The following is a 19,838-nucleotide window of genomic DNA, read 5'->3' as shown; positions in this document are numbered from 1 at the left end:
CCTATATATATATATATATATATATATACATATATATATATATATATATATATATATTGCGTAAATATATTTGTATATATATTTTTATATACACATACATTTATATCTTTTTATGCCACCGCAGCATCTGCGATGTGGTGGCATATAGCGATTCACCTGTGTGTGTGTGTGTTTGTTCGTTTGTTTGTTTGTGTGTGTGTGTGTGTTATATAGATTATATAGTGAACTTAAAAAATCTTCTTGTGAAAAACCACTAGTCCAATTTCAACCAAACTTGGCAGGATTGATCCTTGGGTGAAGGGCTTCCAAAGTTGTTCAAAGAATTTAATTCCATGCAGAAATCTGGTTGCCATGGCAACCAAAAGGAATTATAAGAATAAATTTAAAAAATCTTCTTGTAAAGACCCAAAAGGCCTAGAGCTTAGATATTTTGCATAAGGCATTGTCTGGTAGACCTCTACCAAGATTGTTCAAATTATAGCCCTGGGGTCAAAATCGGCCCCACCCCGGGGGTCATTGATTTTCACTATATGTACATATAGTAAAAAACTTAAAATACCTTTTTGTAAAGACCCATAGGCCTAGAGCTTAGATATTTTGCATAAGGCATTGTCTGGTAGACCTCTACCAATATTGTTCAAATTATAGCCTTGGGGTCAAAATCAGCCCTGCCCCGGGGGTCATGGATTTTCACTATATGTACATATAGTAAAAATTTAAAATACCTTCTTGTAAAGACCCAAATGGCCTAGAGCTTAGATATTTTGCATAAGGCATTGTCTGATAGACCTCTACCCAGATTGTTCAAATTATAGCCCTGGGGTCAAAATTTCCCCCGCCTCGGGGTCATTGATTTTCAATATATACATATAGTAAAAAATCAAAAAAATCTTATTGTCTGAAGGTACAAGGCTTAGAGCTTTAATATTTGTTAAATGATATCATATATAGGTACTCTACCAAAGTTGTTCAAATTTTGCCTCTAGTGTCAAAATTAAAAGTGAACTTTGATATCAGCTGACCTAGATTTTGACAAAGTGTATTACATGTTGTCCTTTGATGCAGTCATGAAATTTTAGTCTGTGTGAAATATGACCTTCACCACCAAATTCACTAGACTCAAGTGCATTGATATATTCCTACTCTGATCTTTTATTGAGTTAACAATAGATTTAACCATCCCGGGTGTAGATTTTCCAAGGTTTTTGGCTCAAAATCCTTGGAAAAAAACCTCGGAGTATTGGAACAAGAAAATGCAAAACTTTGCTATTAAAAAACCTTGGAAAAATAGGGAGAGGGTGAAAAACCTTGTAAAAAATTTCCGAGTTTTTATTAAAAAAAACCTCGTAAAAAGTATGACCTCGGAGTATTGGAACAATTTCCAAGGATTTCAGAATAAAAACCTCGTAAAATAATTTCCGAGGATTTTTTTTAGAAAACCTTGGAAAATGAGTGACCTCGGAGTATTGGAACGATTTCCATGGATTTTTAAAGTGTTTCCGTGGTTTGTTTTCCAAGGTTTTTAAATGAAAACCTCGGAAAGTTTCTCACAACTGGGAATACTGTTATATTTTCGAGGATTCTTACTTAAGGGCATCAGAGAATTTTCCAAGGTTTATTTGAGCAAAAACCTTGGAAATTTCTAGAATATCCATGGAAAATAAGAAAATATAACATCCAATGAAATATTCTGAAAAGAGCAATTATATTGTCCTTTTAAGGAATTAAGAAACTTCTTTATAATAATACAGAGCAAAAAATGATCACATGACTCACTGAAACATTTAATGTCAGTGTGAAGTAAATAGTAATGCACTACAAATGAAAAGTTAAGTTAGTTATAGTCTTTAATGGTAAATATTACAATCAATGTTCAGTTATAATTTTTTGGTATCCGGCTATATTTTAATGTATTCAAATATCTATCTTTTGAATTCCTGTTCACTCTCCATGATTTTAAAGTGTTCCTTAGTTTTTCCCTCACCATCACAGGGGTCACATGTGGAAAATGCTCCAGGATACAATTCCTGAAATAAATAAAGTAAATATTTAATAAAGTACAGCCATTGAAAGAAGTTAGAAAAACAATTATATAAAATCACCACTGGGCGCTTCCCTCTCCATGTGGTCAGGATCAAAGACTTCAAACTACTTGCCTTGCAACATTGTATTTTTGACTCCTGAAGCCAGGATGGGCTTCTTCCCTCTGAGGGAGCTATCCAGCCCAGGATTAAGGAACACCTGTGGTTATACTCAGGACAGTTCAGTATGTGTAGGCAATCAGAATTACATCATTTAATTTCTTTTTTATTAATCAATAAAAAAAATGATACGTTCCTTAAACGTTTCCATAGACAAAAATATCAGTTCACTGTTGATATATATTGTTTTAAAAAATCAGCACTTTTGTGAAAAGAAATACATCTTTTGAGTGATCCAAAACTACTTGAATGACAAGTTGTTTAAGACCTTTGCTTAAAATGAAGGCTTTAATATTTTCAAATGACCTTTTCTGTAGTTACTTTTAAATGTTTGTCTACTGTTTTGAAATAGTGAATTTAATTTTTTTCATGTTGATTTCTATTTTTTCTTCATCAGTACTTAAAGTGTTAGGATTTCAAGAAAACTTTGGTAAGCAGTGTGACAATTCTGCGATGTTAAGAAAAGAAACGATGTCTGTTACTATTATTTTAAATTATGTCATACTGGATGTTACAACCTAAAGCACTCCAAAAATATTGCAAAAGATAACGCTTTTCATAAGGTGATTCATCATGTAACATTAACAGCATTTCCAACAAAGTATCAATAAAAAAATCAGTTCCAGAAACCTTCATTCATTCAAATTTCAAATTGAAACTTTCAAAACCTAGTTTTAAAACAAAAACTTACTGTAGTATATTCCTTGAAGCCTTTCCTGGTCTACAGTTGGCTTCCTTAATCACTTGACACGGTGCCAATGCCAATGACATTCCATTATATTCCTCTGCTTTATACTATGATAAAACACAGCAAAGCTGGATAGTTTGGAACATTCCTGCAAACTTGCTTACAAGCTGACTCTGTAATTAAAATTTGTAGATTCAAATAATAGATGAAAGATGAAAGTTTATAAATAATGTCATCATAGTTTAATGCACTCATCTTGTTCAATACAATCATAGACAAACATAGCATTTATACTCATAAAATATCCTCTAAACAATTGTATTTAAACTAGCTTACATTTAGGTTAAAAATATAGATCTAAAATAGTTTGTATTTAATACTTATTTGAAAAAAACAACAACAACAGATTTTATGCATAAATGTATCTAAAATTATTTACCTGAACATTTTAACTATCTTGTTTCTTTTGTTTATCTTCCTGTCCCAGGTCATTGATCTTTAGGTTCAATTACAACAACCAAACATTTTCTGAATCTTGTCACACTTAGATAAATGTTTTCTTTGAAAATTCCAAAATATGCTCCCTAACATTAATAAAACAAGATATCTCCAAAATTGCTTAAAATAAATCCAGGTTTGCACTATTTCCAACTATAACCACTTGACCCATTAATGCCTGAGATTCAAATTTTTCAACAGTATAACTGAAGGGGCAATCATAATGTGAAACAGGGGTGATCCCAAAATATCAAAGCCATCATCATTTTTTTTGGACATTTATTGAAGGTACAAATATATCAAATGATAAATAAAAGTAAAACTTGAAAATTATAATAAGTTCTTGAAAGAGAATCACAGTTGCAGTGTCATTTTAGACTGTTTTGGATTGTATAAAATCCCAGATTCCCCCTGAATAATCACATGGAACAATCTGGTCTATCCCAGAATGCTCAATGAGAAGATTGATCATGCATAGATAAAGGGAACCACCTGGGGTGCCATTAGTTTTATCTGATCAGTGTGTTATATTCTGTGTGTGAAATCTTAGTGGATGCAGTATTTATTTATCCTAATTATAAGAAATTAACAAGCATACTGGTTATTATATTTCATACATTCAATTGTACATAATTATATTTAAAGGACAATTAATAACTATTTATGTTTATTGTACACATAATTAATGGCAGAGTAAATTGTAATCTGAATGTATGTCACAGACTTGCTTAGTAGAATATACTGTTTTATATGGCATAAAACATATATTAAAGATTAATAGCATTCTTATTTCAGTGTTGCTTACAGGCTGTCAAGAAACCCTAAGTTAAGTCTATATATAGAAAGAAACTGCAGGAAAAATACTGATGCATTTGGAAACTAATAGACATAAACACTGATTGTTTCTTTTTCTATAATTATAAGTTTTGCTCTTTTATCTATTCTTAAAAATGGAGAAGATATCTAGTAACAATAATTATAAATAATAAAAAAAAAATATGAAAATAAAAAAAATAAAATTTTAAAGTCTTTCTGATCATCAGTTATTTGAATAATCTTTATCTTATTATGATTAGTTACAATACCTTTATAGCCATTAATAAAAGGTATTTTATGGCAACAAGGAATTTACATTGTATTTAACTTTTCCATGTTTTTCACACTTAAATTTTTTTAATTGATTCCTCCCCAAAATGGCTTCAGAAGATTAAAGTACAAATTTATTGAAAAGGAAGTTGGCCATTGACAATGTCCATACTAAAAATTGATTCCCTGGACCAAATCTCTCCTTTCCATGCTGTTGGACAATTGTTTTCTCTGACCATGGATTAAAAAATATCCATTGGCAATCTACAGTCAGGTTGTTATCTTAGTTTGCTTTAACTGTTGATTATTGCTTTTGATGCCCATTATAAGTTAAATCATGATTATGTCTTAATATTTTCCGAGATGAAATTTAGTTAAGTTCAATTATCCGAGGTCATTTCCAAGCTAAATATTGGCAAAGTGTTTCCAACAAATTTTACGTAAATTTTCTAAGTTCTTTTCCGAGCAAAAAAATGACAAAGTTCTTATTTCCAAGCTTTTTCCGAGCTGATTTTTGGCAGAGTGTTTAATTCCGAGGTAGTTTCCAAGGTTTTCTTTATTTCCAAGGATTTTTATACAAAAACCTTGGATAAAGTTTCCAAGGTTTTAATAAAAACCTCGGAATTAAAAAAAAACCTTGTAAAACTGGTTTATTTCCAAGGTTTTTGAAGCAGTTTCCATGGTTTTTTTCATAAACCTCGGAAAATCTACACCCGGGACTAATCTGATAATAAGAATTAGATATGCATTATGACAATTTTCAATTGTATAGAAACAAAAAAATCTGTTCCTACACTACTATTTAGTGTTGTTTTATTGCGGTGGCATAGCATTTTTCTCAAATGCAATCTTGTTCTTTTTTCTTTCTTCTGTAATACACATGCCGATATATATTGAAAGGATTCATACTTTGACAAAACTAATGTGACAAGACAGACGATTTAAATTTATAAAAAGGAAACATTAAGATTGTTCAAACATTTCTTTTGTTTGCTTTAAGAAAAAGTAAAAAGTCAAGGGTTGCCCACTCCCTGCGGTGGCTTTTGTTCAAATATATATCGATTATTAATCAACAGAAAACATTGACATTGATATAGTTATCCCCCCGCACAACGAAATTGTTTGGGGGGTATACTGGAATCAGCTCGTCTGTCCGGACATCCGTCAGTTTTTCGTTGTCCGCCAAATTACTTAGGATTCCTTTGACCCACAGTCTTTATATTTGGCATGGAGGTTAGTCATGACTATTAGATGACCCCTATTGATTTTGAGGTTGCTGGGTCAAAGGTCAAGGTCACAGGGGCCTTGACTAAAAAAAGCTTGTCCGCCCAATAACTTAAGATTCCTTTGACCCATAGTATTCATATTTGGCATGGAGTTAAGTCATGATTAGTAGATGACCCCTACTGATTTTGAGGTTGCTGGGTCAAAGGTCAAGGTCACAGGGGCCTTGACTTAGAAAAGCTTGTTCGCCCAATGACTTTAGATTCCTTTGACCCACAGTGTTCATATTTGGCATGGAGGTTAGTCATGACTAATAGATGATCCCTATTGATTTTGAGGTTACTGGGTCAAGGTCAAGGTCACAGGGGCCTTGAGTAAAAAAAGCTTGTCCACCCAATAACTAAAGATTCCTTTGACCCACAGTGTTCATATTTGGCATGGGGGTTAGTCATGATTAGTAGATGACCCCTATTGATTTTCAGGTCACTGGGTCAAAGGTCAAGGTCACAGGGACTTTGACTTCAAAAGTTTACCCAATAACTTAAGAAACCTTTGACCCACAGTCTTTATATTTGGTATTGATGTTGTTTATGACTAGTAGATGGCCCTTATTGATTTTAAGGTGACTGTCAAAGGTCAAAGTCACAGGGATTTTTTACTATAATAAGTTTGTCTGCTCAAATGCTTAAGAATGCCTGTCCTCAGTGTATTGACTTTGACATTTTCACATTTGAAGCATGTAGAATACATAACTTAGCAATGCACTGGCTTAGTAACCTCAGATTTGGCAGGGAGGTTGTCCTTGAGCTCTCAATGGCCACTGTTGTTTCTGATAAAGTGGTATGCGGGGGTATTCACGCCATGACAGTGGCAGTTCTAGTTTCTATTACTGACAGCTCTTGTCAAGAAATATAACATTATACTTTGAATTCATAATATTTTCTACAGCAAAGTTGTGTTGGATATAACAGAAGGTGTTCATGATGTGGGAACAGTGAAGTGGGAGCTTGCTCTTTGCCTTCTTCTAGCATGGATACTTGTTTGTTTCTGTCTTGCTAAAGGAATCAAGTCTGGTGGAAAGGTAATACTGAACATTTTTATGCCACATGGCATATGGCGATTCAACTATTTGCGTGTGCCAGCGCATCATTTGCGATGCGGTTGCATATAGTGATTCATTTGTGTGTGTTGGTGTGCGTGCATGTGTGTGTGTCATAGAGATTATATTAGGGGTGTCACATTTATCAGTTTAAACAGGTAGTCAGTGTCTACCAAGTTTGTTCAAATAAATGCCTTGGGGTCAAAATTGGCCCGCCCCAGGGGGTCATTTATTTTCCTTATTTGTATATAGTAAAAACTTTAAAAAATCTTCTTTTTAAAAAACCCAAATAGCTAGAGCTTAGATATTTAGCAAGAAACATCCTCTAGTGGGTGTGTACCAAGTTTGTTCAAATGAAAGCCCTGGGGTAAAAATTGGCACCGCCCAAAGGGGGTCATTGATTTTCCTTATTTGTATATAGTAAAAACTTAAAAAATCCTCTTTTAAAAAAACCAAAACAGCTAGAGCTTAGATATTAAGCATGAAACGTCTTCTAGTGGGTGTTTACCAAGTGTCCTCAAAAAAAAGCCTTGGGGTAAAAATTGACTCTGCCCCAGGGGGGTCATTGTTTTTCCCTTTATGTATATAGTAAAAACTTTAAAAAATCTTCTTTTAAAAACCCCGAAGAGCTCCCCAAAGAGATAGAGCTAAGATATTTAGCATGAAACATCTTATGGGTGTCTACCAAGTTAATGCAAATAAAGGCCCTAAGGTTAAAATTGGCCCTGCCCTGGGGGTAATTGATTTTCCTTATATGTGTATAGTAAAAACTTAAAAAATCTTCTTATAAAAACCCAAAGAGCTAGAGTTTAGATACTAAGAATGAAATATCTTCTAGTGAATGTCTACCAATTTTGTTCAAATTAAAGCCCTGGGGTCAAAACCGGCAAGGGGGGGGGGGGGGGGTCATTGTTTTTCCCTATATGTGTATAGTAAAACTTTAAAAAAATCTTCTTTCAATAAAGCCCAATGAGCTAGAGCTTAGATGTTTAGCATGAAACATCTTCTTAATGGTGTCTACCAAGTTTGTGCAAATAAAAGCCTTTGGGTTAAATTGGCCCTGCAACGTTTGGGGGGGGGGGGGTTGGGGGGGCCTATATTCAGGTGAGCGACCTCAGGGCCATCATGGCCCTCTTGTTATTACACTGGTTCAAAGGTCAAGGTCACAGGGGCCTTGACTAAAAAAGCTTGTCCGCTCAATAACTTAAAATATAGTATAAACTTAAAAAATCTTCTGATAAAAACCCGAAAGAGCTAGGGCTTAGATATTTATCATGAAACATCTTCTAATGGGTGTCTACCAAGTTTGTTCAAATAAAAGCCCCTGGTTTAAAATTGGCCTTGGCCCAGGGGCCTATATATAGGTGAGCGATTTCAGGGCCATCATGGCTACAAATTAGATAAGTCATAGTGAATAAAGACAGCTAACAGCTTCCACTGTCCAGGTGAACTATTGAGTGGTGATTTATATGAATATGTTGGATTTAAATGATTTCAGAGAAATCACTTGGTCTTGTGGGAATTTTGAAGAGCCATTTTTGTGTCGCCTTGAAAAGGCGACATATAGGGGTTACTTTTGTCGGCGGTGTCGGCGTCCCCTAAAGCTTGTCCGGAGCATAACTCAGTCACTATAAGTCTGATTGACTTCAAACTTGGTATGCATGCTTCTTTCAATAACCCGAAGTGCAGTGCACAAGGACCGGTACTCTGCAGTTCTTAATTTTTGAGTTATTGCCCTTTGTTATTTTCATACTTTATTTTTGTCCGGGTCGTTTCTCCTAATGTATAAAAGCCATGGACTTGAAACTTCATAGGATGATAGATCTCATTAAGAAGAAGTGCATTGCACAAGAACAGGTACTCTGCATTTCTTATTTTTTTAGTTATTGCCCTTTGTTAATTTTCATACTTTAATTTTGTCCGGGCCATTTCTCCTAAAGTATAAAAGCTATGGACTTGAAACTTCATAGGATGATAGATCTCATTAAGAAGAAGTGCAGTGCATAAGAACTGATACTCTGCATTTCTTATTTTTTGAGTTATTGCCCTTTGTTGATTTTCTTACTTTATTTTTGTCCTGGTCATTTCTCCTCAAGTATGAAAGCTATGGACATGAAACTTCATAGGATGATAGATCTCATTAAGAAAAAGTGCAGTGTACAAGAACCGGTACTCTGCACTTCTTATTTGTGAGTTATTACCCTTTATTAATTTTCATACTTTATTTTTGTCCAGGCTATTTCTCATAAATTATAAAAGATATGGACTTGAAACTTCATAGAATGATAGATCTTATTGATAAGAAGTGCAGTGCACAGAAACTGCTGCTCTGCACTTATTATTTTTTGAGTTATTGCCCTTTGTTAGTTTTCATATTTCATTTTTGTCCTGGCCATTTCTCCTAAACTATATTGTTCACAAGGCGACACATCCGACTCGCGGAGTTCTAGTTGGAATTTAAACTATTTTCTATTGGGAACAGTACCTTTTTAGGGTAGAAGTTATATGAAGAAGAAAAAAAACCTTTGCTATTTAAAAGGTTAGCATTTTGTCTGTGACACCCCTAGATTATATAGTGAACTTAAAAAATCTTCTTGTTAAAAACCACTAGTCCAATTTCAACCAAACTTAGCGGTGAAGAGCTTCCAAAGCTGTTTAAAAATTTCCATTCCATGCAGAAATCTGGTTGCCATGGCAACCAAAAAGAATTATAGGGAAAAAAAATCTTCCTGTAAAGACCCATAAGGCCTAGAGCATAGATATTTTGCATAAGGGATTGTCTCTTAGACCTCTACCAAAATATAAGCCTAGAGCTAAAATTGGCCTTGCCCAGGAGGTTATAGGTCTTTGTATGAATATAGTAAAAACTTAAAAATCATCTTCTTGGAGGAATTGACAAAAGCTAGAGGTTAGAAATTTGGCATGAAACATTGTGTAGTGGACCTCTACTAAGATTGTTCAAATTATAGCCCTTGGGTCAAAATTGGCCCTGCCCCCGGTGGTCATAGATGTTCACTATGTTCATAAAGTACCTCTTGTCTGAAAATACAAGGCTTAGAGCTTTGATATTTGGTATATAATATCATCTGTAGGTCCTCTACCAAAGTTGTACAAATTTTGCCCCTATTGTCCAAATTGGCCTGACCCAGAGGGGTCATCGGTTTTCCTTATATGTATATAGTAAAAAAAATTAAAATCTTCTTCTCAGTATTGACAAAAGCTAAAGGTTAGATATTGGGCATGAAACATTGTGTAGTGAAGATTGTTCAAATTGTAGCCCTTGTCTAAATTGGCACCATCCAAGGGGTCATTGATTTTCCCTATGTACATATAGTAAAAACTTAAAAATCTTCTTGTCTGAATGTACAAGGCTTAGAGCTTTGATATTTGGTATATAATATCATTTATAGGTAATCCTCAAGTTGTTCAAATTTTGCACCTAGTGTCAAAATTGGCCCTGCCCAGGGGGTCATAGGGTTCCCTTATTGACAAAGGCTAGAGATTAGATATTTTGCATTAGGCATTGTCTGGTAGACCTCTACCAAGATTTTTCAAATTAATAGCCCTGGGGTAAAAATTGGCCCCACCTGGGGTCTTTGATTTTCACTATGTACATATAGTAAAAAAATCTGATTGTCTGAAGGTACAAGATACTCTACCAAAGTTGTTTAAATTTTGCCCCTAGTGTGAAAATTGGCACTGTTGGGGTTGCTTTGCATGAAACACTGCATAGTGAACCTTTAACAAGAGTGTTCAAATTATAGCCCTGGGGTTCAAATTGGCCCAGCCCTATGGGACATTGATTTTCATTATGTACATATAGTAAAAACAGAAACTAAAACAAATGTATTCTGAATAGAAGAAAGCCACATGTTAGATATTTGACATGAAACATTGTCTAGTGGACCTGTATCAATATTGTTTGAATTAAACCCTTAGGTCAAAATTTTGCCCAGCCGAAGGGGACAGTGACCTACTTTTTTATCATTTGATGTACAGCCATGAAATTTGGACCATATGCACAGTTTGTGATGCAAAATTGAATTTTAATGTCAGCTGACCTAGATTTTGACAAGTGACCTACTTTTTTGTCCTTTGCATGTACATCTATGAAATTTGGACCAAGTGCACAGATTAAGATGTAAATTGAACTTAGATATCAGCTGACCTAGAGTTTGACAACATGACTTACTGTCTTGTCCTTTGTCAGTCATCAAATTTAAGCCATGTGAAATGTGACCTTGACCACCAAATTCACTAGACACAACTGCATTATGGCAAAGTTCAGAAACAAACAAAAAGTTTTCTCTCTTACACTACTGTTTAGTTTTGTATTAATATGGTGGCATAGCATTTTTTACAAATGCAATTTTGTTTTGGTTGAGTTATGGCCCTTGTTTAAAAAATGTGTTTTGCCCTGTTGATGATTTTTGTGTCTCCTGCTGAACAGTACCTGTAACATGCAATTGGCTATCATGAGGTGACCCATGTGGTCACTGATCTCTATTATTACATTAGTTAAATATGTTTTACTTCTGTTTAATTATGTGCTTTTGGTTTTGTTATTTCAGGCTGCATATTTCACAGCATTTTTCCCATACATAGTGCTGATGATACTGTTGATTAGAAGTTTAACACTACCAGGGTCTCTCAATGGAATCATCTATTATTTCAAACCACAGTGGCATAAACTTGGTGAAGCCAAAGTATGTATATCTTAGTTAATTGCGTTTATATGTTTGGTTCAGAAATCTATATATATGTAGTTTTTCCTTACTGAACTGAAATTTAAATTATAAATTTTATGCTTAATAAAACCACCATTACAAAGAAAGTTGAAAGGTGTATACAAGTTTGAGGTTGGTTTTCAGTGTGTAATCAACCAATTTTGATAAATTATTTAGCCCATTTATTTTCAAGTGAAGAATAACTAGAGCATTTACATAGATATCAAATTACATTAATAATGTTTGTAATTATTAGTAGTAGAGATTTAAGACATTGAATGAAGTTAAGAGGCCCACTTATGTACATGTATAAAAATACACAAGAAAAGGGAAAAAGAGTAAATAAACTGTTTTGGTAGTTTTTCTCTCTGCAAGTATTTTTTTAGATATTAAAAAATTCTATTAGTTTTATCCAGCATTTTTCAAAGTCTTTTACTGTTTTGCAACAAATCTTTCAATTTTTAGCTTAAATATTCGGAGAATCTGGAGTGCTTTCCAGTCCCCCGAGAGTATGTGTCAGAGTAACCACTTATGTTAAAGTTTGGGTACTACCTGAGAAAGTCCATTGACATATGGCTTTGAAACTTTGCACACTTGTTCACCATCATTTTCCCTACCTGTACACAGCAGGTAACTCTGTCAAGCATTTGGACAGAATTATGCCCCTTTTTAGCTCACCTGAGCACAAAGTGCGCAAGGTGAGGTTTTGTGATCACAATTTGTCCGACATCCATTGTCCGTCAGTGCGAACGTCATCAACTTTTAATACAAACAACTTCTTCTCAGAAACCACTGGGCCAAATTTGATGAAATTTTCCTGGGATGTTTGTAGCATGAAGCTCTACTAAAATTGTAAAAATGATTCTGCTGAATTGAACATCGGAGTCAGGAGGGCTAAAAATAGTTTTTTTGAAATGAAATCTTTAAAAATCTTCTGAAAGTGCAAGGTCTAGAGCTTAGATATTTATAGCTCCAAATATTCTTGAAATTGGTCAGGAAGGTTGTTGTGATGATTTCTATGTCAAGTTCAAATATGGGTTGTTTTGGGTTAAAAACTAGGTTACGGGAGCTAAAAATAGAAAAATCTTGTAAACACCTTAGTGGCTTCCGTTTTGATCCAAATATCCTAGAAATTGATCAGGTAAGTTGTTTGGATGATTTCTAGGTCAAGTTCGAATACGGGTCATCTATGGTCATAAACTATGTCACAGGAGCTAAAAATGGAAAATCTTGTTAACATTCTAGTAGCTGCAGTTTTGATCCAAATATTTTGGAAATTGGTCAGGGAGGTTGCTTTGATGATTAATAGGTCAAGTTCTAATATGGTCAAAATCTAGGTTAAAGAAGCCAAAAATAATAAAAATCTTCTTAATGATCTAGTGGCTGCAGTTATGATCCAAATATCCTTGAAATTGACCAAGAAGGTTGTTTTGATGACTTATATTTCAAGTTGGAATATGGGTTATCCGTGGACAAAAACTAGGTCACTGGAGCTAAAAATAGAAAAACCTTGTTAACACTTTAGTGGCTGCAGTTTTGATCCAAATATCCTGGAAATTGATCAGGAAAGTTGTTTGTATGATTTCTAGGTCAAGTTCGAATATGGGCCATCTAGGTCAAAGGATCTAAAAGTAGAACAATCTTGTTAACACTCTAGATGCTGCAGTTTTGATCCAATTATTCTTGAAATTGGTCAGGTAGGTTTTTTTGATGATTTCTAGGTCAAGTTCAAGTATGGGTCTTCTCCATTCAAAAACTAGGTCACAGGAGCTAAAATAAGAAAAATCTTGTAAACACACTAGTGTCTGCAGTTTTGATCCAAATATCCTGCAAATTGATCAGAAAGGTTGTTTTGATAATTTCTAGGTCAAGTTTGAATATGGGTCATTTATGGTGGAAAACTAGGTCACAGGAGCTAGAAATAGAAAAATCTTGTTAACACTTTAGTGGCTGCAGTTTTGATCCAACTATTCTGTAAATTGGTCAGGAAGATTCTTTTGATGATTTCTAGGTCAAGTCAGAATATGGTTTCTCTGGGGTCAAAATCTAGGTCACAGAAGCTAAAAATAGAAAAATCTTGTTAACACTCTATTGGCTTCTGTTATGATCCAAGTACCCTGGACATTGGTCTGAAAGTTTGTTTTGATGATTTCTAGGTCAAGTTCGAATATGGGTCACCTTTGGTCTAAAACAAGGTCACTCTGCCTAAATATGGAAAACCTTGTTAACACTCTAGAGGACACATTTTTTACTCAATTGTAATCAAACTTGGTCAGGATGCTTGTGTCTTAAGTCATTGCTCGGATGAGTTCGATAGGTCAGATGAGCGATTTAGGGCCATCTTGATCTTTTATTGAAATTTGATAAAAATTGTCATATTTTTTTTTTTCATTTTGAACCGGATACCTGTTTCATGTGTGTAATTTAATTTTTGATATCAATTGAGCTGTTTTGATATTTTCTAAAACCATTTGACCTTTTTTCTCTTTTTTTTGATATACAGACTTGAAATTTTGACCACGAATGTAATTTCTGATGCCGAATTGAATTTTGAAATCTACTGACCTACTTTAGATATTAATGATATCGTTTGACCTAGTTTCTTGTTTTTTGATGAACAGACTTGAAATTTTGACAAGGGGTGTAATTTCAGATCCTGAATTGAATTTTGATATCAATTGGCCTACTTTTGATAATTTTGATATAGCCTGGCCAACTCTTTTTTTATTTAATGACTTGAAATCTGGACCAGGGGTGTAATTTTTGATGTTGAATTGCATTTTGATATCAGCTGACCTATTTTTGATATTATTGACACTGTTTGACCTACTTTCTTGCTTTTTGGTGTAATTTCTGGTGATTACTTGGTCAAGTACTAAAATGGGTCACCTTGGGTCAAATACTAGGTCACACAGCCTACATATTGGAAAACACTCTAGGGGCTACTGTTCCTGTACAAATATCCTGGAAATTGGTCAGAAAATTTGTTATGATGATTTCCAGGTCAAGTTCAAATATGGGTCACTTGTGTTAAGAAACAAGGTCACATAGCCCTTATATTGGAAAACCTTGTTTACACCTTAGAGGCTGCTGTTGTGATTCAAATATCCTGAAAATTGGTTAGAAAGGTTGTTTTGGCGATTTTGGTCAAGTTTGAATATGGGTAATCTATGGTCAAAAAATAGGTCACACAGCCGAAATAAAATGGGATTGAGCCTTCATAATTAGGTGAGTGATGTAAGAGCCATCATGACCCTCTTGTTTCAACTTAGAATTTATGTTAAAGTTTGCTTACCACCTCAGATAATCCATCAAGATATAGCTTAAGACTTTATTAATGTTTTCTACACTGGAGGAGGTAACTCTAGCAAGCATAGTGACAGAATTATGCCCCTTTTTTGACCTTGACTTTATGTTATTGTTTGTTTACCACCTCAGATGATCCATCAAGATATGGCTTTAAGACTTTGCACACTTGTTCACCATCATAATCTCAACCTGTCTACATGAGGAGGTCACTGAATCAAGCTATTTTACAATAATATGTCCCATTATTACAGGCACTAAGAATAGTCAAGCATGCTGTCCTTCTGACAGCTCTTGTTGTTATACCCCTAAAAACGAAGTTTGGGGGGGTATATAGGAGTCACCCGGTGGTCGGTCGGGCGGTCGGTCGGTTGCCCTCTGTTACTTTTCCTTGTCCGGGGCATAACTTGAAAACTACTGGTTGAAATTCAAAACAACTTCATACAATTGTCAAACACAATAAGGGGAAGTGCAGTGCACAAGAACCATAACTCTATCTAAAGTAATTACAGAGTTATTGCCCTTTGTTGCTTTTCCATTGCTTTTTTTTTGTCTGGACCATAACTTGAAGACTAATAGTTTGAATTCAATATAACTACATACAATGGTCAAGCTTTTTGAGAGGAAGTGCATTGCACAAGAACCATAACTCTATCTGGACTAATTGCAGAGTTATTGCCCTTTGTTACTTTTCCTTGTCCGGGGCATAACTTGAAAACTACTGGTTGGAATTCAAAACAACTTTATACAATTGTCAAACACAATAAGGGGAAGTGCAGTGCACAAGAACCATAACTCTATCTAAAGTAATTACAGAGTTATTGCCCTTTGTTGCTTTTCCATTGCTTTTTTTTTGTCCGGACTAATAGTTTGAATTCAATATAACTACATACAATGGTCAAGCACATTGAGAGGAAGTGCAGTGCATAAGAACCATAACTCTATCTTGACTAATTACAGAGTTATTGCCCTTTGTTACTTTTCCATTGCTTTTTTTGTCCGGACCATAACTTGAAGACTAATAGTTGGAATTCAATATAACTCCATACAATGGTCAAGCACATTGAGAGGAAGTGCAGTGCATAAGAACCATAACTCTATCTTGACTAATTACAGAGTTATTGCCCTTTGTTACTTTTCCTTGTCCAGAGCATAACTTGAAAACTACTGGTTGGAATTCAAAACAACTTCATACAATTGTCAAACACAATAAGGGGAAGTGCAGTGCACATGAACCATAACTCTATCTAAAGTAATTACAGAGTTATTGCCCTTTGTTATTTTTCTATTGCCTTTTTTGTCCGGACCATAACTTGAAGACTAATGGTTGGAATTCAATATAACTTCATACAATGGTCAAGCACATTGAGAGGAAGTGCAGTGCACAAGAACCATAACTCCATCTTGACTAATCACAGAGTTATTGCCCTTTGTTACTTTTCCTTGTCCAGAGCATAACTTGAAAACTACTGTTTGGAATTCAATACAACTTCATACAGTTGTCAAGAACATTAAAAGGAAGTGCAGTGCACAAGAGCCATAACTCCATTTTGACAAAATACAGAGTTACTGCCCTTTGATACTTTTCCTTGTCAGGAGCATAACTTGAAACGTACTTGTTGGAATTCAAGACAACTTCATACAATGGTCAAGCACAATAAGAGGAAGTGCAGTGCACAATAACTATAACTCTATCTTCAGTATCTATAGAGTTATTGCCCTTTGTACCTTTTCTTTGTCTTTTTGGACTTATTACAGAGTAATTCAATTAAACTTCATCAATGGCCAACCACATTGAAAGGAAATGCAACATATAAGAACCACAACTATCTTTAATTGCCCACAACCATAACTCTATATTTCAATTCTTTTACAAGATATTCTGTTACTAGTAACATCCTCATTTCCGAAGCAGTCTTGTGGGGGTATTAATCACATTTAGTGATAGTTCTAGTTTTGTCTATGAGCTATTGACAATCATTCAATTATATATATATTGTCTTATAGCTATTGACAATCATTGAATTTCATTATATTATATATATAATTGAAGGAGATAATGGACATCCATGTGTTACTCTTCTTTTATAATTGAATGGTTTAAACAAAAAGCCATTGAAGGCAATGCAACTTGTGGGTCTTTTGTAAATAAACTCGATCCATGCTATTAAGTTTGGTCCCAAATTTTGAATACTCAATTATAATTTATGCTATTGAATGCACTTTCAAAATCAGCAAATAATAAATTTCCTTGTTTATCATTCCTTTCTACATACTCTTATCACATCATAAAGAAATCTTACATTTTCACCAATATATCACCCTTTAATAAAAGGCTATCATCATTGAGTGTTTTTAATACCCCTTTAATTATGTTAGCAATAACCTTTGTAAGTATCAAGTCTTATTCGTTGCCAGTTTGACAATAATGATTAATGTTTATTATACCACCACAAAGGAGAGTTTAGGGGGATATACAGTGATTTTTTTTACTGTTTTGGCAACAACCCATACCCCTGAAATTGTGAATTTTTAGCGCAATAATCTGTCAAATTGTGAAAAAATAAATAAGAATAAATCATTACCTGTAGTCACTTTATTCATAAATTTTAAGAATTATATTCATAGTTTAAGCTTTCTTCTTTTTATTCCCTCAAATATATCAATCAAATTCTCAAGATTGTCATTTTTCAGTTCTTTATTTTGCCAATTGTGAATTTTTTACACATTTTTGTGAATTTTTTTATGTGTTTTTGGCATTGTGAAAAGGCCTTATTTCAGGGTCAAAATAAACCAAAAAAAAATCACTGATATATAGGAGTTGGCTTGTCTGTTGGTTGGTCCACTTCATGGTTTTCAGAACAATGAGATATTGTAAACAAACCTGGTATACAGCAAGCTTATATGAAGACTGTTGTTGGGATTGCTTTGATACCCTGAGGCCAAGGTCATTGTTACTTAGGAATGAGTTATTGAAATTGCAACCAGATGTGGAAACCCTAATTTGGATTACTTTTGGATTTGCTGGGGTCAAGATCAAGGTCACTGTTAGTAGAAATAAAGACAGGTTTTGGAACAATAACTAGAGTTATTTATTGTTATTAAACTTGGCATATAGTTAGCTTGAGAAGAGACCTAGCTTGGGATTGTTTTTGGACCCCTAATTTCAAGGTCAAGGTTACTGTCTAAAATAAATAATGCATTGTAAATAATACCCGCGACAAAAGAAGTTTTAGAAAGTGGGCTTGCATTTCGACAAATTACAGAGTAATTGCCCTTTGAAACTTTTTCTTGTCCAGTGCATAACTTGAAAAATTAATGGTTTGATTCAATGCAACTTCATACAATGGTCAAGCACAATAAGAGAAAGTGCAGTGCACAAGAACCATAACTCTATCCAGAGTTATTATAGAGTTATTGCCCTTTGTTACTTTTCCATTGCTTTTTAGCTCACCTTGCACAAAGTACAGGTCAGCTTTTAGGATGGCCAACCAAATGCGTCCGGCGTCCGGCCACATTTTATTGAAACGACATCTTCTACAATACCACTTGGCCAATATTAATGAAACTTGGCAGGAATACTCATTGTATGAAGCTCTATCAAGATTGTTCAAAGAATGCCATTCCATGCTAAACTCTGGTTGCTATGGCAACTAAAAGAAAAACTTAAAAGTTCTTATACTTCAAAATGGAAAGGGCTAGAGCTTAGATATTTCATACAAGGCATAAGCTTGTTAGTTCCTACAAAGTGTATTCAAATTAAGGTCTAAAGTTCAAAATTGGTCTCTATTTTGGGAGTTAAAGGTTTTTTTTATTGCAAGGTTATTTAGACTTTCTTTGTAGGGATAAATTGAGACAGTGTATCTTATATTTTTTGTCTCAACAGACATTGTTATGAAGATTTTTCTTTTAAAGCATAAGAAGGATGAAAAGTTTAATGAATGTTAATGTTAATTCAAAACAGAGTCGATCAGAATAGCACAAATTTGAGAGCTACAGTGAAGTTGATTTCCCCATTCAATAATTGATTCTTCCATTAATTTCGTAATATCATCAGAAAGGAAGACTTTGTCATTTCCGAAATACAATGTAAAATATTTCGGTTCTTGTCAATGACTTGCACATTTTATTGTGTATGAAATTACACAAAGAAACGAAAGTGAACAAAAAATGTTGTTTTTTTCCACAAAAATTAGTTGATTAAGATAAAAATTTAATTTACAGTACGGTTATTACATTTTTTATCCTTCCGGTTTGCGGGAAAAATCATATAGCTACACCGCACCTACTGATGAACGAATTATGTCATAATATTTCATTCTGAGAACAAACATATGATTCGAATCATTAAATAATGCATACCAGTCAGTCTATAGAAAAAAATTGCCTCAGAAAACATCTGTATCAATCTGACCTCGAGTTGAGATTATAGATTATACTAAACCGGAAGTACATGACGAAACGTCCGCCAATCAAGAAAATTGAGAATTTTGTAACATAAACTCATATTTCATAACAAAGAAGTGAAGATGAATACAATTATCGGTGTGCTTCGTTGAAACAGGTATTTTGTTAACTATTTGTTAAGTATTAAGGCATGACATTCTGTATTTATGTAAATATCACCTCCCGACGTCCCGTGTTATGATTTATAAAATTATACATGTACACATGTGTTATTGACCTCAATAAAATTAATGTTAGTGAAAATGGAAAAATAATTATGGTAAATTATCCATGGTGCTAGTAATACTTAATTATCTTTATCATTTTGTTAACTAAGCAAGAAAAATACGTAATTTTAAAATAACTTAACCTCACAATATTATCAATTTATACTTGAAAATTTTCTCAAACAGTAATTTTTGAATTCATTATTGAAACATGAAAATGGTTCATGTAGAGATTAAAAGAGAAGAAAAAACTGAAATGACTCATAAAAATTTTGGTCAAACAGTCTGCCACGTGAAATTCTTACCTTCCTGAGATCCCAGCTGTTTGTTGTTGTT

At 34.0% G+C, this 19,838-nt stretch overlaps 1 long non-coding RNA gene across 1 annotated transcript in view; it reads left to right on the top strand.

The window, feature by feature from the left end:
- Positions 1-6,626: 6,626 nt before the first annotated feature.
- Positions 6,627-19,838, top strand: part of LOC132758761 (uncharacterized) — a 24,959-nt gene continuing 11,747 nt past the window's right edge. Inside the window, exons 1-2 of the long non-coding RNA XR_009629624.1 lie at positions 6,627-6,778; positions 11,368-11,502. This is a non-coding gene — a long non-coding RNA (uncharacterized LOC132758761). The remainder of the gene's footprint in view (positions 6,779-11,367; positions 11,503-19,838) is intronic.

This window comes from Ruditapes philippinarum, unplaced genomic scaffold, assembly GCF_026571515.1.
Source record: "Ruditapes philippinarum isolate M1 unplaced genomic scaffold, ASM2657151v2 ctg7097_1_1_1_1, whole genome shotgun sequence".
Taxonomy (NCBI): domain Eukaryota; kingdom Metazoa; phylum Mollusca; class Bivalvia; order Venerida; family Veneridae; genus Ruditapes; species Ruditapes philippinarum.
The sequence above is the reverse complement of the archived record's forward strand: the minus strand, read 5'-3'. Positions and strand labels throughout refer to the sequence as shown.